The 24,260-nt window shown below is 43.1% G+C and overlaps 1 protein-coding gene across 8 annotated transcripts in view; it reads right to left on the bottom strand.

The window, feature by feature from the left end:
* Positions 1 to 24,260, bottom strand: part of LOC143353690 (uncharacterized) — a 205,786-nt gene that overhangs the window by 117,802 nt on the left and 63,724 nt on the right. For all 8 annotated transcript variants that reach the window (XM_076787196.1, XM_076787197.1, XM_076787189.1 and 5 more), the window contains exon 3: positions 7,854 to 7,899. The gene's annotated coding sequence lies outside the window, so the exon portion shown is untranslated. The remainder of the gene's footprint in view (positions 1 to 7,853; positions 7,900 to 24,260) is intronic.

Raw genomic sequence — 24,260 nt, 5'->3', positions numbered from 1 at the left:
ATTTCGTCGGGCTCGGTGCGTGTATACCAGACACGGTAGACGGCTCTCGGATTGGGGTGTCGCGGGGAGAGGACGAAAGGAACAGGGAGACAGAGAGGAGACAAGAGGAGGGACGGGGAAGGGGAAAGAAACCAGCCAGTCATTATGCAGAAGAGTGTACATTATTAACGTACGTCGTGCCGACTGACAGACGTAAGGGGTTTTAACGAGTTCCGGCGATTGTTCACGACGATAGAAGGAACGACGAAAATACAAGCCCGGCCAACGAGTGGCTGTGGACCAACGATTACGTGCAGCACCGCGCCTAGACGTTTTATTGCCTCGTTTTATTGTGACCCTTGATTCACCGTTACCACCGGCGTTCAATTACGATTCTTATACACTTTATGCTCGAAATAAATGACGCGATTTTGACCGGCCTTTTTTATTGCGCCCGTAATTCCGACGCGATTACGAGACCGAGGGTTGAACCGGAGGCGGGACGAGAATCGAAAGAGGCTCGATCTCCGATTTGAGAAGCATCGACGGTAGGGCGACCTGTCCAAGTGATTGAGCATCATTCGTATTGAACGAAAAAATAGCACTTACGTCTCGATAATGAGATCTTTCTTTTCTTGTAACCTATTCGGCACTTCATTCGTTTATTCAACAGTTCCGACGACATTGGACATGTTCAAGGTAAGTATTGTTACCGTGAGATCAGCAATTTGTACGAGGTGGTTCTGGAAATTGATATTCCTCCATTGCCGGTTGCCACTCTATTTAATGAGAAAATTTGAGAAAATTTTCGAGAATTTTTCAAAAGAAAGGTGTTCACTATTATAATTTCATCTAGAATTCGAAGAATGTGTCATTTTGACACAGATATCTTGCAGAACTAACACCTAGGAAATAAAATAACGATTCGCGAGTACGTTCGTTCGCTGGACAGTCCACCCTACGCAGTCAATTCTCGATATATGTCAACAACTCTCGAGCTTTGGGGCCCCGCGGTAGTGGGGACAATTCCGCGATGTTTATCATCCAGGCCTTGGCGACATATATAGAGGAATCACTGTAATGACATGAAACTCGAATGTATCACCAAAGCCTCAATATCTTCGATGGAAACATCCCACACGGGGGTAGTTTTATAATGACAGTTTCTCATTTCAGCAAACAAGTAATATCGGCCCAAATTACGAGCCGAAAAACCCCAGTTCTGTTTGTAATTAATAATGTACAATTAAGAGAGACCTGAATTTCATGCAGTTTTTACGATTCTGGGCCACTGTGCGGCGCGGGAGCAGCAAAGTGGCCACTCGAGAAGCCTGAAACCTCTTCGGCAACGGTAATCTCCCTCGAGTGATTCGTTCGGTCTGTTCGGAGCAGAAGCTCCGCGGGAAGGTGTCGGGACCATCCTCTCTCTCCGCCTGGTTTTCCCGGCTTGGTATTCCGTAAACGGCGTCGCGTGTGAATTCGTCGATGGTGCCGAGTGTCAAGTGCGCGTCTTCGGCCGATCGTACGTGAACCAACTGCGGAACACTGTGTAGCCTCGTGTTTCTCGAGGGTTCACGAGTCGATTCTGAACGTTTGTTTCGTCACGTTCGACCTTTCCTGGACGCCGGCAGCCAGCCAGAGCCAGGACAGAAAGAGAGAGGGACTAGGTAACGACGCGACAGGATCCCGAGTCCCGTTTCAGCTTTTATACGAGGACTCTTCTTCTAATGCAGAACGCATTGCGTGCGCCGGTTTTACCGCCGCAAAATCGCTTCGTGGCAATCGGGGGCACGGGCGTGACGCGATATCGAATCGGAACGACCGAACCAGGGATCCAGCCTCTGGGAATAATCGAACAATTTATCTGCCGCCGATCCCTTCTGTTTCCGATTTCTTCGGCATCCGCAGATCCCCGATATTCTATGCGCACGGGGTCCACACGGTCGCAATGGAACATGGGAATATCTCTGTTAACACTCGTACGGCTGTCGACAGGTCTTTTTACACCCAAAAATATCAGTTTTACTTTTGAACGATAACGTAATCTTCTTTTGTGTCCTACGATACAGCATGTTGATTTTCTAGTCGTTAGTCGGGGTTTCGCTGATAACATTCAATCATTTCCGCCGCGTGTGTACAACGTGTTCGGCAATGTTTCAATATTTTTAAGTTACGATTATTGATGCTGTAAAGAGGAGAAAATATTTCAGAAATTTATTTCTTTGGGTATATTATTTATCATTGCTTATTTCTTGGGTATTCTTATTTTTATAAAGTGACGAAAAATAGTCGCTTGTAGTGACTCCATAAACCTAGTGCTTTCTACTGTATCCATCGTTTAACATTTTTGAGAAAATGATACTCTGAAATACCTTCAAGAAGTAACGAATTAATATTAACGATTTTATTAATGAACCGAACCACCGCATAATCAGGGAGAATATTTTATGACATCCAGAAATAGAAACCGAGAGAATTTTCTCCCGAAATGCGTGCGAGGCATAGAAATCAATAGTTGGTTTTCCACAAACACCGTGCTTTGTAATTACATCGGTGTCCGATAGGAAAATCGATAAACGTGTTAGCCGGAATTAAAAATGGAGATCAAAGGAATGCAATCTTGATGATGGACCATGTGTTCCTCAATGCAGAATCTGACGACTATTATATCTTTGATGTGCAGTGGAAACGAATCCGTATTTCTTATTAATTCTCACCAAATCTGTGCTCTGCTTCTATTCTGATCCATTATCAAATTAGCATGCATTGTTACGTCGAAGTAGAGATAGTTATGAATTAAACTCATTTCCTGCAGGTGATTATTTGAAGCTACGAAGTGGAATGCGATATTCAGAAAATCAATGACTCCTCTTTGTGACGATCTCCCTTTGTTTTAGAAATAAAAGTTCATTTATACTATCGACAAGCTGCGCACGAGTCGAGTAGGACGAGCGCAGTGTCGGAACACGTATTGATAGTGTTTTACCATCACCTTTTTTTATTTTTTCATATTCTCCGCCATTATTTGAAAAATGAACTCTGCATACATGTCGACGAGTTTCGTGCGAGTCCGGTGCTCGATTCGTTGACAACGAATTTTTAAAAAACTCGTCCGGCGTTCACAGTATTGGCGAGTGAAAGTTAAACAAAGTGCAATTGACATATTTACAAAATTCTATTAATACGTGATTCGATGATCGCTTTGTTCTGTTCGTCTCGTGCACAGCTCGTCGATAACGGACATTAATGAGTGTTTAACAAACTATTACAGCGGTGTCGGCAATTGCAGAAACAATTGATAATACTGAACGAGTTTCATTTTATAAAAAATTTAAACACACCCAGTCGACAGTAACGTGTCAATGAAAAATGGCTCATTAACACTAGAACTTCGAGATCCGTCAAAATGGCGGGTCTTAAATTTCGTAAGACGTAATTATTGAGATTTTAAAGATGCTTTTATAAGGAATTTGTATGCTGATAATTCACTAGCTTAAACCTCGCTTTAATAGCGTTTCAGTTTCAATGTTGAGTGACGAAGTATCTACTACAAAACGGTAGGGACAGTGCGTACCCTAATTTACAGAATCGTTAACAAAGGACTAAGAAGATCTGCACAAGTGTACACTAGATCATATTGACCCGGTTACGTCATTTTCGAATAGACCGTGCTCCAAGGGCTAATTGAGAAGCTGAAGAGTAAGCTGCAACTCGTTCAAGATGGATACCGTCCACTTTTATCGTTGCAATAAACGTGTTGTCCCGAATAGGGCATTGCTACGTGTTCCCCGAGTAGGTAGAGTGGGCCAATTACTTTGAAATATCTGCGCCCTTTTCAACAAGCCGGAAAAATGGCGGTCCCCGAGACGTACACGGCGCCGGGATTCAGTTTAAGTGGAACGTATGACCGACTTTCGAGCGTGGAAAAGCGATATATCGCAGTGTACGATGCATTTCCCGCTTGGTCTTGAGTTATGATGGGGCACACGCTCTGCATCCGACAGCGATACTTATAGAGCGTCTGATTCGATGAAAATGAAACTGGAATCGTGGCCAGGTTACGTACAGTATGTCTCGTTCCATCCCGTTACTCGATATTACAAAGTAGAAGACTTTCCCCTTTTCTAAACAATAAGTCGACAATAAGTTACCATTCATGTACATAATTTTCATTTTTGCAGAGATCCGCAATATACTTAACAACATTTCCCGAGGCTCAAAAGTCGATAACATAAAACTTGAGAGACCAGCTAAAGGAACAGGATATTAAACGTATCGAGTGTTTTATTTTTTGGGAGCAGAATGAGAGACCGCACTCTTAAAAACTCATATCCGCAACAGTGGAGATCTCAAGGGTGTACAGCTCGCCAAAACACGAACAGCATTCGTCATCGTCCCACGTCGCATAGCTAACAAACTACTATACAGGATGAGTCACCTACCGCAAGCCAGTTAAATAATTCGTACAGTTCTGGGGACAAGAAGAAATGTTATGTTTCGGGAGGGTCATTGGTGAGCAAACTTTTTTCAAATATCTACGGCTATAGATGATCTGTTCGGAGTCCAATGATTATACTTGTGTTCAAATTGTTGCTTCATTTTTGTCGAGTATCGTTCTCGGTCGAAATATTCTACACGAAAAAGAAATCTACCTTCTGTAACCATATTATGGTACCGACAAAAAGAGGTTCGTGTTACGTATCAATTACTGTACTCGCTCACGAAGTTTCATAATTATCTGAATTCTCGGGTTCCCCAACTTACTTATTAGGTGACTCATCAGAAAACCGTACCCATTTTTGCAACAACGATGGTTGTTTTCTCTTGCGCAAATGCATACACGGTGTCGGCAAAATAATGATCACCTGTGCTAGAAACTTACTGTTTTTTTTTTTATTTTTTTTTTATATTAGCGTGTTCCACTCGTTATGGTTTACATATTGACATGTAATATCCCTGTGTTGTCCTCGCTGGGTCACTGATCACGATTGCAGTTACTGATCCTGTGACTGTACTCATTGATCACAACTGTACTCGCAGACCGTAACTACGGTCACTGATAATGGATGTAATTACGGGTCCCAATTTTTGTCACTGATCACAGCTGTAGTTACGGATCACCACTTTTGTCACTGACCACGATTGAGGTCACTGATCGTGGATGTAGTTACGGATCACGACTTTTGTCACTGACCACGATCGAGGTCACTGATCATGGATGTAGTTACGGATCACGACTTTTGTCACTGACCACGATTGAGGTCACTGATCGTGGATGTAGTTACGGATCACAGTTGCGATTACTAACCTCAACTGTGGTTACTGATCCTAAATAACGCCACTGATTACAATAAAGATCACTGATCACAACCAAGTTTCCTGACCACATTTCTTTACGTCGCGACTGGTCGAGTATGACGCGCGGATCTCGACTGTTCATCCACCCAAGGTTGTGAAGTCCGGATTCACAGTTGTGAACGTGTCTCGTTACCCGTGTCGCCGAATTGTTCAAGTTAATCTTGGGTAACTGGATCCGCAGGTGATTAAACGGTGGTGGCGTACGACTTACGAATCGAAACATGTCTTCCGGATGAGACTACGAATGTTCCTTCTTGTACGAGGTTCTGAAGTGAACTGAACTCTGAAGTCCGTTCGCTGGTCACCTCGTTGGTGCGAAAATCTTCGAGGGGATGGGCCCGAATTTTCGGTAGAATCAGTCCCATTCGCTGATTAACTTGAGGGAAGAGGATCTTCCGGACAGTCCCCCGCAGTGGAGGTGGAAGTCCCCACTCCAGGTCAATTGTGAAAACTTCGGGAAATTGTCGAATGACGGGACCCCTGGTGCAGCGCGACGAAGAGGCCCAAGTGGCCTGCACATGACCCTTTAGAAATTGAAGATTTCCAAAATAGTTAGTGAAACACGTGTTTGGTTCGAACCAGATGGCCTAAGGGGATGCCTAACGCATATCTCGGACCCTCACGGGCCTTGAGGATGACAATGGCGTGAGGGTCAGGCGTGGCGGTTATGGTCGTATAACGTTCGATCTTGGAGAGCCTTGCCGACGGTAATTTAAATATTACGGTACAGTTGTTAAAAACATATAAAACGATTGCCACGCGGAGTGGCAAATGTTCGATCCCGTCTCGAAACCGAGCAACATTGTTTATCATAAAATCACAAATAAGCACGTTCAACAGAGTTGCCAATATGTTGCCAAGAAATGCTCCCTGTATGAAGGACCATAACTTTCCCGACACTCTGTACGTCGACGAGAGCCAGGAAGGACACAAAATTTCCTGGTCGCGAGGCGTTCCTGGCAAAACGTACGAGGCTCGTTCGACGTTCCTTTCGAGCCCTCCGACCCGTCGATCGCGTGTCCCCGAAACTCGTATGAATACGTGGAAAAATAGGTGGAAGTAACCTCTTCGGGGGTAAACTACCGTGGGGGGAGGAGCGCGGGGGGTTCGAACGTCGTGCTGCGAATTCCAGATACGGCTCGCGTTCCAAACTCGTACCCTTCGCCTCCAACCCTTCTTCCGAGGGTTGCTCGGAACCCCTAGCACCAAGAGAGACAGAGTTGTCTCTGAAAAGCTATCTGAAGAACCATCTAATATTTGCAGCGATGCCACGGTGTAAGAGAGACAGAAACAGAGAGAGAGAGAGAGAGAGAGAGAGAGAGAGAGAGAGAGAGCCATCCTCCACCACCACGCATAAAGAGGAATTCTGTTTGCCGGTGCCCCGGGGACCCGCGGCGATTCCTAAGAAAGGGAAAACTTATAAGTGGATTACAAGCCGGAGGGACCTGAATGGAAGTTCGTGCCGTTTTTTCCCGCACGGAATTCGCGGGCGAAACGCAGAGAGAGGGCCGGACTTTAGCAACCGGCATAAATTCCGGCGCTTGGATATTGAACGTTTCTAGGGCGGAGGGGCTTCGAAGCGGGTCCGCCGGTAGTTTTGATAAGGGTTTCGCCGGGGACCGGTCTCTCGCTACATTTTTCCAGATCGTGAAATATATACATGTTAATCTCCTCAAGCAAACATCCCGGATAATATGAAGAAGGATGGGAGGGGGGGGGGGGCAGAGACGTTCCCAACGAAAGTTATAGGACACCCAGGGGGACAGACCAGAGCCAAATTTATTTGATCTCGAGATCACCTCGGGAACGAAAGTCAAATTTTTAAATGGGGGTTCGAATTTTTTTATGCGAGATAAGGGACATTTCACCTGACACATGGGCAGGAGATTCTTTTTCCTTCTTTCATAAAAGGGACCAATTTATTAGCATTTTTTACATAAACAATCTGAAACTTTGCGTATGTTTTCATTTTGTAATGCTTGTGTCCGTTGTTCTTCAGTTTATGCGACAGAACAAATGTTCGACAATCGAGGTTCTACATGAATTAAACAATTTCATCGAAATTGCTTCGTGTTTGGTATCATTTTAATCAGAAAAGTGTCACGAATACGTTGGTAATCGTTTCATTAAAAAAAAGAAGGACATCAGACAAGAAATCAAAGAACAGTGTCGGTGCAGTGCCAGCGACGAGAGTTACATTTCGGTCCCGAAGTTTCTTCCGTATCGATGACTGTAATTGAATATAAATCATGTTCGGCAAATAATTCATGTAATAGCCCCCGAGGTCTGCCACAGGCGGCCGAGAATCGTGGGCACGGACTCGCATCGAATTTTTTTGCCCCCCTACGCGAAAGTTAATTACTGCGCGAGGCATCGACAGATTACAGTTAGGTTTTCCTGCGGCGCCGCACGCAACTCAAACGGGGAAAAAGGCCGATGCATGGCCGTTGGCTGGAGATTTCCCCATAAGTTTCACCCGTGGGTGTCACTATAGTAAGATTCAGAAAATTACTTACCAACTAGTCCCCGGGCGCGCACCAGTTTCCATTGGATGTCCGTGACCTGCGGGAGAAAGAACGACAGATAAGTACCGATCTTTTATCGTTCGACGATAATTTTTGAGAAATTTTGAAAAATGCATAGTTTCTCGGGAATCGATCATTATTGGGATCGTCGAATGGCCAAGACCCGGACGTTCGTGGTTAGTCAATTAAACTCGGCTATGCGATCTTCGAAGTCGAAGCACGAAACGAATGTTCCTGCCGAGTTGCTCGGAGAGATCAAGTTCCGCAGGAACAAATCTTCCTGTTGAACGGTGAAACCACCACGACCAAATAAACTGCGAAAAAGGCGACGATGGAGGCGTCCAGGGGAGGGGGAGGGGAGGAAGTGCACGCGAGAATACGCGAACCTTGGTAATTAACACCGGTCGCCCGTTCCTGTTCCGCGACGGGTACGGAGTTCATCAATCATCGAGACCTCGGCTTCGTGCTAATCTTTTTTTCGCGATTTTTCTCTTTATTTTTATTCATTTCCTAAACCTAAGACTGCCGTGGTTCGTCGACCATAATATGCTAATTCGCCTATGGGATCCCATCCCGGATGCTTTTTGCGACGCCATTGCATATTAATGATCGACAAGCCATGTTCGGTCATCTCGTTAGCATCGGACGCGTTCAACTTTACAACTTGACTTTGCAAAATGGAGGAATCTGAGCTGCTCGTTGATATGCGGATCTTGTTACACGGATCTTCATGGTTCACTTAGAGAAGTAATTAGGTTCTAACATAAATTCGTTCGGTTGCTAACATAAATATGTTCTAAGTTTAATGAAAAAGTACTATTTTACCATTGATTTTATAATCGTGAGGATACTGAAGACAGCTGAACTTAAAAATGTGTACCTAAGTTGCGTCGCAAAAATTAACCGCTGTTTGGATTATAGCTGTTTTGACGAGTATGCTCGTCATGACACAAAATATTGCCATTTCTTCATGACGAGTATACTCGTCAAACACAGTTAACTGGTTAAATATAATATTTACGAGAACAAAGCTATTGTCGTTTTGAAGAAGAATGTACGTACGCTTGAATAATTTAATTAATACGCGGGTTCAACTATCATTTGTAAAGTATTGAGGGAATTCGAGCGCGTGCCGTTAGGTTCCCATACTGTTTACTAGATCCTATTCGATTAATAATTAAGGGCCGTGTCCCTTATCTCTTATATCTCTTCCACCAGCATCATCGTGAGCACCGACAGTCAAGAATAGATTAAACAACTTGATCGTGACTCGGCGTAACAGACACTCCTCTTTGAAGTATGTACCGAGTCATGATTTTCCATCTTTCCACCATTTCCAAGTCCTACTCTGCTCCCATCGTCCTTTCCACGAGAGAAATTAATACCACACGCGATGGGTCACACAGAGCAGCACATGGCGAGCGTGATTTGTGATCGAGGGGGAGCTATTATCTCGATCAGCTGGAGCCGACGGCAGGCTCTACATCGAAAGCTACTTTCCATGGGGTAGAGGAGTCTACCCGGTAGACCAATGTCACGGATGATTCATCAAAATAATAATATTAAGAACGTCGTATTTGTCATACGTCAGGGAACAACGATCCTGGTAACATACTGCTAGGAAGAATGGGGAAAAAACGAAAAGTTTAACTATGACATATATATATATATATATTATGTTGCAATTTTTAAAATTATAAGAATCTTTCCCCCCATGGTAAACGGGTGAACACATTTTTATTCCAGTACGTATTGTTATAAAAGTCGCGCAAAATCAAAATAAAATCTTGTCATTTTTAAATAGACGAATTTTAGACACATACTTGAAGTACTCCAGCATGTCCATCACGGCCTTGCTAATCCAACCAACCTAAATTCGCACTAACAGATGGAATGCAGAGGAGTTTGCTGCGTGTCACGGCTGAGATTAATAAAAGATAATCTGGTCGAGGACAGATCATCTGTAGAGTGTCAACGGCGGACGAAATTAGTTGAAGACAGGAGCTGACATCCAGCGGCAGCGTCTCGTTGGAAGATCTAAGGACGGGTAAAATTGACACCATTCGCTGCCAAAAACCAACGGGGTTCTGTATAGGGCGGTTGTTTCGGACGCCGGAAAATTAATACCAACTGGCGTCGCGAATGAAATTAGCGCCAATTGCGGTCGCAGGGTAAAAATACGGGCATCTGCGGTCGAAGCTGGCGCCGCTCGCAGCCGTAAGTGACATCAGGGCCCGCTAATTATGCGAGGCTTGCGTATTCCGGTGCTTCGCGATGCCAGTACAATGTCTACCAAAAAATTAGGATCGCTATGTTTGCTAATTAAAATCGTCTGTCAGGCTGATCTGAGCGTATACAGTGTGCAACAGAAACACACAGTGACTCACAGTGAAAATCGTCCACCATGGTTACATGTGAATGCACATTAATCTCAGCCTAGATATACAGTGTGTCCCACGAACTCTGTACACTTGAATATCTTGGTTACTTCAAACAATACGAGAAAATGATTCCTACAGAATTTGTAGGGTTTAAGAAACTACATAATATGGTATAAATGATATTCTTGCAAGTGGAGGAGTAGGGAAGATATAGCATAAAAAATTGGACATTCCATTGAAAAAAAAACAAAGGTGATCTTCTCTACGCGTCCACTTGCAAGAATATCATTTATACCATATTATGTAGTTTCTTAAACCACAGAAATTTTTGTAAGTAACATTTTCTGAAATAACCAAGATATTCAAGTGGACAGAGTTTGTGGGACATACTGTATATGCCCAAGGTTGAGTTCTTTTCACGTGGAATAGCTCTTTCATTCGGTAAAAGAAAGAAAAAAGGCAACAAGGAGCGACAAATAGATGTTGCTCCAGTGTGGACAGAACTTAAGTCTCTTACCGAAATAATACATTACGGTGCCCGAGTGTGTTCGATCGTCGAGTAATTTCACAATGAGGTGGTTGTTCGCTGGAGTGTGTAATTAAACTAATTATTTGCGATGGGAATAGGTTTTACGTGAATATACGGATTTTGTTGATCGTTTTCGAGAATAGATCAGCAGCTCGCGACAAATTCAGCGTGACGGTCGGTTGGATACCATCGGGGCCATTTTTCGCAGCGCGACGCTCGATGAAATTCAAGCGTTAATTGCAACCGGCCGGGCAGAGTGCGAGGATGAAGTGGCAATTACCGGACATCGGGCCGGCGAAACGTTTCGCGCCACTTTCCTACATATATTTCCTTTTCATTTTCGGTTAGCAGCTTTTTGTTTCCACTCTGCCGGCATTTTGTTCCTGCTTTAATTCGATGACCAGCTGGAGCTTCAGACCGGCCGTAATGATAAAAATAGATAGATCTATTGCTAATCCTCCACCGTCAATTGGTATAGCACTCAAGACAAGAGAAATTCTCGAAAGACATAAATGTTTACAGTTTGAAAATAGCATTTACATTTTTCTAATAACGTCTCCGTGTCGCCAGTGTCAAATTGTTAATCTTCTACACGCGATTAATTCGGAAAAACAGTACGAAACCCGATAATCCGGATTTCCTCGGTAATTACGTTCGGTCCAGAGGGTTGAAAGTAGGCTTCGAGCTTCTCGACAAGGTATCGCACAATTTAATTTGCAAGCGACAGTTTAGCCAAACGTTTGAACTTTTCAAAAATGAAAATTCGACGAATTACGAAGAAACAGGAATTTTTCCGACACTGAACAACTTGTATCGCCGGCGAAGGGATAAAATTTTCAAGGAAGAAAATAATGTCTATGTGATACTCTCATCTTGCAATAAGCGCAAGCGACATTTCGTTCGCGTGAAAATCGGCAGTCGGACCAGCCAGCTTCTGCATTCGAACGGTTGGTTGACACGAACAAGCGTAAGTTCCACACGTGCATTGCTCGAATGAAATGGTCACACCTCGTACAGTCCCCTTTCCCGAGAAACTCACCGACCCGCCATAAAATCGATCATTTCCAAGTAACAACTCCGAGGGTCACAACGAGTATTCTCGATGCATCGAAACGCACTCACTCTCCCTCTTTCTCCCTGTCTCTCTATTTCTCTCTCTCTCTCTCTCTCTCTCTCTTTCTCTGTCTGTCCCCCTGTCTATCGCGGTACCGTGAAGCAATTAGGCAGCGGTGAACACGCGTGTAATACTCGGGATAATGCGTCCACGGAGGGAGATCCGTCCGGGCCTCTAAAAACCATTCGGAAACTTTACGATACACCGGCAGCGTATAACGGCGGATTAAGTCACGGGACCAGGGAGCGACCCCGTTTTCGTCCCGTTTTGCACCGCGTCGGAACACCGTACTGCGCCTTGGGGACTTTCCCTCTAGCCAGGGGGCAGAGGGGCGAATCGCTCGTATAAAAATACCATTATCAAACGTCTAGACGCGGAGGACCAATCCGCTGTCGCGGCGTACACTGCCGCCCTTTGGTTTCAATGCATCCTCGCCCTCAGGCTCGATAGCTCGAACCACATTTATAACGTTCGACAATTTCCACTCGCTTTCTCCCTCTCTCTCTCTCTACCACTTTTGCATAATGTGTTCCCCAAAAAATCACACAGAATCAAAGTATTCCACTGTACACAAATATATTCGATCTTTCTTCGTGACATTTAGATTCTATTCTTAATGGAAGTACACTCACGCACAGTAATACTCGGCCGCTTCTGAAAGGACGATAACATTTTTCACACTGCAGCTACCGAGCATTAAAATTGACTGGTATGCATTGTCGTATAAAATTAATGAGGTTTGATTCATTTAGTTTTTGTGCGATTTTTATTACAATATATGCTTATATAAAGAAATCTGTTGAATCAATTCCTACGAAGGCATGATTTCAATAATTGTAATATAACAAATCTGAAACCGGTCATTTGACCAGCTGTGGTTTAGTGTTAACCCTTAGCACTCGAATGGTGACTGTAAGGCACCACTAAAAATTGCGGTATCATTATTCAAAATATTGTTTACATTATTAAAGTTAGTATCTAATAAATTACTAAACATTTCAGTATTGTACGAGTAAGTTGCACCATTTTCGTATGTATAAGATGAAAAAAAATCTATAGAAGGGGAATATTCTAGGTCGGAAGAAACGTTTCGTTTTGGAGTCAAAATAGCTTCGAGTGCAGAGGGTTAATATTGAACCTTACGACTTGTATTTTGATGAAACGTTCAGAATATGTATAATTGATACAGAACTACAAAACGTATTTGTTAAATTTTCATCATAGGACTACATAAAAATACACCTTTAGTACGTCCGATTGTAAAATATTGTTGTCGTCTTTTTAAGAGCGTCCGAATGTTATTGCGAGTGACTGTGACTGTTCGTGGAAGAGGTTGATGACGAGTATGGCTCGATGTAGGACCGCAAAGGTTGAACGTGTTAATTCGTTGGTGGGACGAAAATTTGTTTGGAGCGCGTCTGCAAAAATGAGTATTCGCGCGAGTAGCACAGCCGCAGTCTGGTGCTAATTGAATTGTTTTCATTCCGAGATCGAGAACAGCGGACGGACAGCGCAAGCGTTCGTTCCGCGCGAGGCGGGGGTGTGTATCGATTAGAACGTTCGAACTCGTTCCGCGTTACTTCCGAATCGCCGGCACGTCGGCCCGCGAATAATCAGATCGCCAATTAAACGGTCCAATTAAAATAATAAATCAGCGCCAATTGGCCGCGGGATCCACGGCTGTATTTTATTCTACGTGGCAGCTCGACGCGCCACGCCGACGATTCCTGTTCCCTTTTTTTTTCGGTTACCATTCTTGTCCCTTCGCCCCCGCTCCACCAACCAGAAACCTGATCGACTGTTCGCTTATTGCAAGCAACGCTGGCACGCTGTGAAACATGTTCGATCCTTGTTTAACATAATAGGCGATACATATTTAAATGAGAGATACATACGCTTGTTCCACCGACAACTGAAACGTACAAATTGATTCGAGGCGGTAATACTTCTTTCTCTATTCACTCTGTGAAGTATGATTGCGAGTTCATAAGTACTTCGCATCATTTAACACTAGATTCACGGGATCGGTCATTTTGTTCTAATATTTTTAATTTACGATTATTGAGCTTGCGAAGATACATCTACGTGGAATTACTCAAGAAATTTATTTCTTCCGGTACGTATTACTTAAAAAAGTGGCTCAAAACTTGAACAGACACGTTCTTCTTATGTTTATAAAGTAATGTGAAATACTCACTTTTAGTGCTTTGTTGGAATTTATTTCATAAACGTAGAACAAAATTAATCTATTATTTCTTTAGAAGGAAGGATCGATTGAATCGGATCTCGACCTGTATATGCATACATTGTATCTACAGTTAATGTACATTGTATGCTGTCCCCGGCATGGGACCCTCGATCCTCAGTTGTTCATATCGGTCCCTTGATCCTCTGTGTTCGATCTATTGTGATTCTTTCGTAACGTTTCTTTCGAAGTGTAAAGACGTGTCCGACAACGTGCTTCTAGAGAAGCTATTAAAATATAAATTCTATTTCATATTTTATAATAGAGTGTGCTTTTATTACATACCCATATCCCAATACGCTCCGTAAACCTAGTGTTAATACCTGAATATGCGTTGTAGAATATCTTCGATCAGAATTTCCTTCCTGTAAAATGCAAGAGCATGGTTCTTACGCGCGTGTGACGCTAACGAACAGAGAAGCTCGCCTGCATTATGTAAATAAATTTTCGGAAAACGAAGGACGACATGTTGTTTCGCGTGGGGAACAGTTTAACAACAGCATCTGACTTGCTAAAATGATTCTGCATCGGGCATATACTGCGGAGCAACACGCCGCGTGCACAGGATACACGTAACGAGATATCGATCGGTCGGGAGAGGATCGATAATAAGTGATATTAAAGCGGGCAGACGGATACACGCATCAAAGTTCTTCATCGGACCAATTCCCAGATCAATCGACCGAAAGTTCATTTCGGTCCATCAGACGCCGACTGAAATCTGGATTAAACGTCCGGGGGGTTATCGAATTCAATCGTCGTCGGCCAAGTGCGCCGCCTATATCCCTCCCGCATTAATCCGTTAACCTTTCGAACGGCCGCCGCGGCGCGAATTAACTCGTTGTTGAAAAATGACCGAGCTACGTCGGGTCCGATTAATTCGTCGCTCGAAGGTATCGCGTGAAATAATTCGATAACCGTTCCTGGCGATGCGTGTTTCCAGCACGTTCCTATAATCGATATTTGTAATTACTGTAAACAACGTGTCAATTGGTTCGCTAATATTTTGCGAATTGAAGTGGAGCGTAATCAAGAGTTATTTGCAATTTGTCAACTTGGATCCGAAAATTTTGATTTTATCTTCCCATCAACTTTGTTCGCCTACTATTCGAAATATTCCAATTTTTTAAATATGCACTTTTTTGCACCATTTTATTCTAAATCGAAAAGAATGTTCATGGTCCGTTCCAAAAAACTGTTAGAGCCGTTACACAACATTTTGAACCTCGAGAAAAACATCTATTTACAATGCTACCCTATTTCTTTTGTGTTTATCGTAATTTTAGTGATAAAAACTCTTTTTACTTGTTATAACGTTAGATAAAGTACCCCCTGAAGAAAGGATTGGCGCGTTGGTGTCTTTGTAACAAATTCCTGAAAATGTATGGAGACTTGTTTATAGGGACTTCTTTTAAATTATTACTTTCGATCCTGGACTTCTCTACGGAGGGAATAAAGTCGAAGAGGACACCGTGGCCACCACGATGAGAGCATCGTCGTAGGTTCTCTCTCTCTCTCTCTCTCTCTCTCTCTCTCTCTCTCTCTCTCTCTCCGGACAGCGGATAAAACCGAGTGTCCGACAGAATCGGCGCGATGCGGAGATCGTCGGACGCTTGGAGATCGGCAATATAACGCGCATATAATAACAACCGAGTACGCGTCCCGTATAATACGCGCGGCAGGCTTGAACCTTGCCGGTGCACGCTACTCTGTGTCGGGTTAGGGTTCTACGCGGTGTATAATGCAGCGTTCGAACAATGCGAGGAACTAGCGGCCCATTATAACCGGAGGGTATTGTACCGGATGTCTCGAGCTGCGCCACGATGTCCCTGACGAAAGCGGCGTGCAACTGTCGTATGTGTTCGCCTACGTCTATCTACAGGGTGTTTCAGCTATCCTGTTTGCCCCGAACGCGCATCCTATGAAAATTTCGAAAAATGGAATTTAAATGTCTTTCAAGGGCACTTATTATACGGCACGGGTTTCTTTCTGTGAGAGGGCGCTTCAGGGATTTCAAGGTCAACCTACTTGTATCATGAATAGTGTATCAAGTACGGCGTAGAATCGTACTAACCTTCATATGCCCTACATCTAGTACTTCTCGAAATATTATCGAAATGCAGTAGGATCTTGATTATCGATACCTGAAGTCTTTAGTATTCATTATATTTAGTATAATATATGACGAAGTCATTCGTGTGCAACATTATTTATTCAACAAATCAATAAACATTGAATCTGGCATTATAACCGAGTAACTGTTGCAATATTCGTCGTGTTTCCCTGATTAGATCGGATAATCAAGGATCTACTGTAGTTTCCAATAGGTGCTCGCTGAAGCTAGTAGGTGCTCGAACCGATGCCCCTCAATTCGACTATGGCATGTGCAGTACTGAAAATGATTTCGATGGTATCTCTTCAACTATTAGATTTAGGACATACGATAGTCAACATTTTTCTACGATGAATTGAATACTTCATCGATATGCGATACAAAAAGTAGGTAATTAAAAATTCTGGCGAACTTGAAGTTTCCAGAACGTCTCCATCCGGCCAACACGTACACTATGAAAGGTGCCGACCGAAGTCATTTAAATTCCACGTTCGAAAATGTTCGCACGGTGTACGATTTGCTAGTTCCGGTATCGAGTTAGCTGAAACACCCTGTACGTGCGCGCGTGTCCTTCTCACGCACGGTGCGTTTCGCACCCACGCGCATATGCCGACACGACGCGGGATGATTTTGTGCGTGTGTGCGTCATTACTGGGTTGCTCCTTGTCTGTACATGGTCCGCCCAAGGAGCGCCATGTGCACGCAACATGCTCTCGAGCTTCGCCGTCAACGACGTGGCCGATCCTCCAACGTTAACCGGCTTATGCTCATGCTTCCTCCATGGTGCCGTGCTTAACGGCCCGCTGTTACGGGACTGGAACCTCTTCCCCGGGAGGGGGGGATATTCTGCATAGTCTGCCACGCGATATTTTAGGCCAACCTTGGGACCATTTTATCACGAAATCGTTTTGCCTAGTCTTCGTTACTCGACGCGGTCGCGTATAGTTCGCACGTGTTGGATTAACCCCTTCCGGTATGGAGTAATCTTCTTTATTTTTATATTTTGCATAACTGTCCGAAGTCTGTTAAGGAACCTCCAATGAAACGGGTGAAAGGTTTGAGGTTTATTTCGAGTTTAGATCAACACTATTTGCACAATAAACCAAGGTCCGGCCGTCCAGATTGACGATGATTTAATCCGCGAGTTACTGCAAACAAATCTACGCATTTCATCAGAAGAGATTGTATCCCACTCTGTATTACCCTACAGAAATTTTACGTTTTCAGAAGCTTTGAAAAATCACGTCGATTGTTCTTCCAACGCCTAAGAATACTATCAGACTGTTAGAAAAGAGACGTAAAAGACGATATTACTGTAGTGACTGTGAGAGAGAGAGAGAGAGAGAGAGAGAGAGAGAGAGAGAGAGAGAGAGAGAATGCGCGTGAATATGAAACGACGAATGAGTGATCGAATGTATTTGAAACGGAGCGAATGATAGGTTGGATGAGGAAAGAGTGAGAGGGAATGAGTGAGAGACAAACAAGAACGACCGGTAACAGAAACGTATTTAGGCAGAGGTACTCGGGCGAGCGAAGAGATATATTCGAGATATTCGAGCGGGCGAGCGGAGAAGTACGAGTGAGCGAACGGAGAGTTTAAATAAATCTGTAAACATAAAAACTTACAACATTACTTTGTCGACTGATTGTAACAGTTTTTGTAATAAAGAGTAAATTCAAGATAAACCGAAAATCGTATCAAGAATTTTGTCCCAACACGTCGAGAAAGAGGGAACGGCAGTGAAAGCGAACACGCGAACGACACTACTGGGGTGGTTAAATGGCTTTGACCGGTGAAAACCTTTCGCCCCGATTACAGTCACCGCCTCGTTTATTCCGAGATCCAACGAATGCCCCTGGCCACGAACTTACGTGCGAACTCGAGGGTGGGAAACTGTCCCCCGGTTTCCCGGGGTCATCGTAATCTTCTGCCGCGGGAAATTGTAATCTTCTCTTATGGGGGCTTGTAATCTCCCGTTATGAGAATATTATGCGCGACTAAGAGGGATCGGGTCCGTTCGAGCCTGAAAACTGACTCGCCCACCATGCTGCGAGTCATTCGAGGACCAAGTATTGGAAAAGTCATTCGCCCGGATGCGTGGCATAGCGCCTAGTTCACCAATCTTTCACGTGTCCAATTTTCATTACTCAACCGTCGATGCTGTACTGACTTGTTGCGCGCTAAAAATTGTACTTTCAAGACCGAACCTATCAATATAATACAATCACGACTTGATTTACAATTTTTCAATTCGGATAGAAATTCCGTAAAATTTTTGCAACGTTTTAAACTCGTGCCAGTACAATTTCAAAGTTTACGTAGAAATAATCAATGAAAAGTATCAAGCTAAGCAGGTAGGCAAGGGGGGTACAGAAACGGTTAAAAACATTTCTGAATAAAAATATTGTCACCGCCTCAAGTTGTCAGACCGAAAGGCTCTCCCCCGTTCCGAAGGGCAAGAGACAATAAATTTCCTAGAGGTTCCATTGAAACGGAACCGCTAGAAGACCACGATAAATGTCTCAATAAGCGCAAGCAGCGATAATAACAGACTAATTTGAATACGTAACAATGGTCATTAGAAGGACGGCTCGAGATTCATCGGGTTATTGTTTAATTATAACGAGTTTTTACAGTTTTTTCCCGGGCCCGGGCGACGGCATCCCCTATTCACCTGTATTACGAGGACGCGAATTACTCGAGGGATTACATTGAATGGCCGCGCAACGAGGAGCTGCTATTGAATAAGCAATTGCCCCCGGCCGGCTTGAGCAGTCGATCGATTTTGAAAACTCGTTATCCCTGTAATGGAATCCCAAAATTGCCGTAGTACAGTGTTCCTGCATGGAACACGCTTTGTCTTCATACCTCGTCGACCAAATAGCTTGCTATTGGTCCGCCGATAGCAGTGGCCAAATACGATTTTATACACCCTAAAACACAAATATATTTACCTCGCGACCATTAACGGAATGGTACCTGTTCCGGAAGGACAGCATTTCCAAATGAGTCATTAAGTCTAAAAGTGACTATTTTGCATTACCTTATAAAAATAACAAGAACGTGCTACCCACATTTTTAACAATATTTTCAAAATAATATATACCCAAAGCAATAAATTTGCTGAATAATTTCTCACGTATGCATCCTTAGAAACGTAATAATTTTAAATTAAAAGTATTAGAACCCGTCATTCGGAGAAACTATTTTTACAAAACTACCCTTATCGGGAGGCTGTTTCGATCGAAGAAATTAAAACTTTGCTAGTTGATCACGAATGTGAGTTTAAGCAATTAATGTCTTATGAACATACCCTCGGAAGTAAACAATTAAAAAGTTAACGTTAAGGAAAGTTAGAATTTTCATTGATTATTAGTTTGACACGCCTAATACAGTCTATCTCAATCAAATATAAGCTTACGAAAAGGCAAAAGACTTGGTTTTAGCCTATTTCAGGACATGAAAATATTTGAATTAATCCCATCGATTTTACACGAAAGGCCCACTGTGCGTCGGAGGGTTAAAACTCGCCTCGCATTTTCATCCCTGCTCCTGCGGTTTCCGCAATGATTGCAACCCCCACGAGGATTCGACGAGACTCCTCGCGAGATTTTTACCCGGAGAATCGAGTATATTATTAAAATTGCAATCTTGCCTTGAAATAAAAGAAACAAGACGTCGCGTCGGGGCCCACCCAAAGAGCCACGCCAAAAGCAGCGGCAAGAACTACCAGACCGAATCACGAACAAAGAACTCGAGTGCGAGGCAAGAGGAAGAGAAGAAGCTCGTCGCAGAAGCATCTATCCGCGAAAGAAACCTACGCGACGCCGACCGACGCTAATTTTACATCGCGCCGCGAGTGACATCGACTCTTAGTGTCCTCATCCTCGGCTCTTACCATTACAAACCAGACCCATGAAGTCCGATGGTAGCAAAGTACGACGCCCACGCGAGGATCGTTAACAAAGAAAGAATCCCGTGTCTTTCACGCTGCGCGGGAAATGTTCCGACTTCGCTAGAGAAGACCATCATCTCGCGTACTTCGAGTTTTGAAGTTATTTTCGAAACTTCTGGAACAACCAAACCTACACGTTTACATTTGTTGCTTTTAGCTGCTGTCGTTTAAATCTATGCCCCATCTGTCCCACGTGTTAATTTGACACATTTCTTGCTGCTCCTGTCGAAATAGTAACACGTTCTTTTATAAAAGTAAAAAAGAATTTCTTTTATGAACAGTTTTTGACGAAATCTTTCTGCAAAAATTTCGACTGTGACTTCGAATGCCTGCCATTTTTTAAAAGATCAATATTTTCAAAAACCCCTACGTGCTTCTCTAGGCATTTTAATGTAGGTTCAAAGGAAATTCTTTCTTTTTTTGTTCTGGGTCAGAAAATGTGGAGAAATGTGGCTAGATATCAGACCCCGGAAGTGGTAGCGCCGCCATTTTTGATCGAAACAATATTTTTAGGTACTACAAGATATGTTGGAAACAGTGCTGTAGCGGTCATCGGCACGTACAATAAAACAGTTGGCGTGCAAATGGTCGGGTCGGTTTATGAGGCGAGCGACAGCGACGCTATTTTTGAGAAAGCCGTTCTCAGCGCGTACAATTAGAATGTTTTAGACAGCGCATGTCTCGTCCTTGAGAATCTTTCGTCTCCGGCCTCAATAGCAAATGCTGGCATCATAAACCCCCGAGTTTCTAAAGGGTCGCGCCGACTGAGGTCCGAAGGCCCACAGATGGCCGCGGTATGCGCCTCGCGGGCCCGAAGGAAAACCCGCCATTGTCATAAAACCTCCACGAGCACACTTAGCATTCCCGAAAAAGTGCGCCTCGAGCTCAAGGAATGGTAGGGGGAATCAGGCCCAAGGAAGATACCTGATTGGACAGCGATTGTCATCGATGCTGTCCAATTATTGAATTTTTCCGCACAGGTCACGCCCTGTACGATCGCGGAAAACAAAGAGGAGAGAAGCTCCTGGGACACATCGGGATTCGGGTCTCTTGGTAACTTGTGTAGAATCATTTTAAAAAACGCACGAACCACCAGTCTCTTCACAATTATACCAATGACAATTATACAATCCGGGTAACAAAGGATTGAGGTTGACCCACACATTTCGGGCATCCCTTGCAATGTTCATCACTTGAATTACGAACGGTGTATCCTGTTAGATTAATGAAATATTCTGTATATTGAAACGTTGTCTACATTCTTGTCGTAACTGTAAGAAACCCGGCCACCGGCTAGGGCATCGTGTGTCAGCGAAGGTGTCACGGTCGTACACTCCGCGACAAAAAGATAGCACATTATCTAATTTTGTTAATTCTCGCTAATATAATCGAATAACAGCAGTTCCCGTATTATATATCACTGTTCAGTTAGCAATAGGTTGTATCTGTTCAGGGTAAACACTCGGTTTCGGTTTATAGGTTGAACGTTAAGCCGAAAACGTAAACACTAGTACTGACTGTTGCGTCAAAATGATAGCACAAAGTCAAAATTGTATATTTTCAGTCAGCGTCAAGGCGCCAATCTGTTCATATCGGCGACTAGTTAAGATTGTGTTCGTGTTCCAGTGTTAAAATATTGTGAAATTTTCAACAATGGCTCGCGGTAAAAGATTGACTGGTCCTGAAATATTAACAATACACAATTTACGTAAAGAAAATTGTTCTATCGGTAAAATTGCGAAACTGTTGAATCGTAGTCGCAAGGTAATTTACAATTTATTAAAAAATGTAGACGAATATGGAAAAAAAAAGAGCACAGGTCGTCCAAGAGTGACAACTGATCGTCAGCGGCGTGCAATTCTAAGAACTGCATCCAATTCTGCTGCTACTGCAAGAGAGATTGCAGCAGAAGCTGGAGTAAATACCAAAATACGTAATGTACAACGTATTATACAAAAGTGTAAATACATAAAACGCTAAAAATTAATGCGTAAACCACCGCTAACAAAGCAACACAAAGAAGCACGTTTACAATTTGCTGAGAAGCATATTCATTGGTGGAAAAAATGGCAAAAAGTTATCTTTACTGATGAGAAGAGATTTACGTTGGATGGACCGGATGGCTACCGATGTTATTTCCACGATTTGCGTAAAGAACAGGAAATTTTATGTAGACGGCAACAAGGTGGTGGTGGAGTAATGGTGTGGGCGGGAATTGGATACTATGGACACACTGAAATTAAGTTTGTAAGTGGTAAAATGAATAGTGCTAAGTATATTGATTTAGTCGACGAACAATTGAAGAGACATGCTGTCAAAATTGCGGGCGCAAACTTTATTTATCAGCAAGATAATGCAAGTGTTCATAAAGCCAAGATTGTAAAAGAATATTTTACACGGGAAAATATTAAAATTTTGGAATGGCCAGCCAGGTCTCCAGATTTAAATATTATAGAAAATTGTTGGGCCCATTTAGCCAGATCAGTATATGCCGGTGGAAGACAATTTCGAACCCTTGACGAATTAAAAACCTGCATTGAACAAAACTGGGCAGCGTTAAGCAGGAAATTTGTTAAAAAATTATATAAATCTATGCCAAAACGTTTAGTGGCAGTTATAGAAACAAAAGGCGGAGATATTGAAACATTATTTTTTTTATACATATTCTTATATTTTAGTTATTTTAAGAAATTTGTGCTATCATTTTGACGCACCGATTTTTCGTTTAATGTTACACATTCTCCAATAAAGTTGTTTCTTCGCGTAATAAATGCGTTAAAACATATTGAAGTAATTGGTTATTCTTATTACGCGGTATACAGGTCACAAACAATGTAATATACTACTTGAAAAGCTGAATACCATTTATCTGTATAATGTGCTATCTTTTTGTCGCGGAGTGTATGTACTACACCGCGCGAACATCGCGTGACAACGAGCGGGGACCAACTCAAACTTTCCATCTGATGCGGAGAGAAGGCTGTTCTCTTCGCACGGGGCGTTGATTAATGATCCTCACAGAGAACGCCCGAACCGATCTCTGGCGACGTTCCGTCGTGGACAGGTCTCGGGACCCTGACTCCGTTGATTAATTGTGGGAGTTGGACCGAAACCCCGGCTTGATCTCTTTCCAGATTTTTCTTTAACCCTTGGGCGGCAGGTATTTTATAAATACACAACTGACCATGCGGAATACTATTTCTACCAAACTTTTCGAAAGACATCTATTCAAATTTCAACCAGAATTGATTGAGAGAAAAGACGGATTCAAGCGAAATTATTCAACGACAGAGAAGGATTAATGCATGTTACCAATACATATCTTCACTTTTGTAGGTGTACTTAAAAGCCAAGACTCCGTAGATCCGCGATAAGGTAGAGTGACCACGTTACCGATAAAAATAAAAATGGTTTTTACGTGCCTTCATTTTTCGTTCTTATAGGAGCATATTTAACGCTCGGAAAGGGCCCATTCGAAAGAGGAAGGTTCAATCTAGCGCGAGCTGGCTACGAGCTGACGAGATTATGCAGATATTTGGTGATACAAGCATTGGAAGTAGGCCAAAAATTGACGATGTTCACGCCGTGGAATCCAAGCATTTTTATGCCATTGGAGGAGTTTTCTGGATGAAACCGAAAGTAAAATGTCAAAAAAAAAAAAAAGAACAAAAATGTGACAAGTTTAGTCACAGACTTAATACATGTTACGAATATCTTCACTGTTGTAGGTATACTTAAGACAAAAGAGCGGAGATTCTAAGAACTGATTATTCCTCTAATCGCACTTAAAAATTGTACAAAAGCAGTACCAGCAGATGACGCCTTTCAGTCGTGCGAAACAAAAATATACAAGATCTTAATCTGGCTGGATTAATGGTTCACAGAGTAATGTAAAACTCTGTTGACTCGTAATCTTTAGCAACAGCACGCGCATGCAAGCGACAAAGGAGGAACGAAAACTCATGTTGGCATAGTAGTGCTTGCGCCGGAGTCGGCGAAGTGTATAGCTACGAGGGAGTTCCGCTTGACACTTTGGACACACGAGGAATAGATATACATT

Source organism: Halictus rubicundus, chromosome 4 (genome assembly GCF_050948215.1).
Source record: "Halictus rubicundus isolate RS-2024b chromosome 4, iyHalRubi1_principal, whole genome shotgun sequence".
Classification (NCBI taxonomy): Eukaryota; Metazoa; Arthropoda; class Insecta; order Hymenoptera; family Halictidae; genus Halictus; species Halictus rubicundus.
This window is presented reverse-complemented; position numbering and strand designations above follow the sequence as displayed.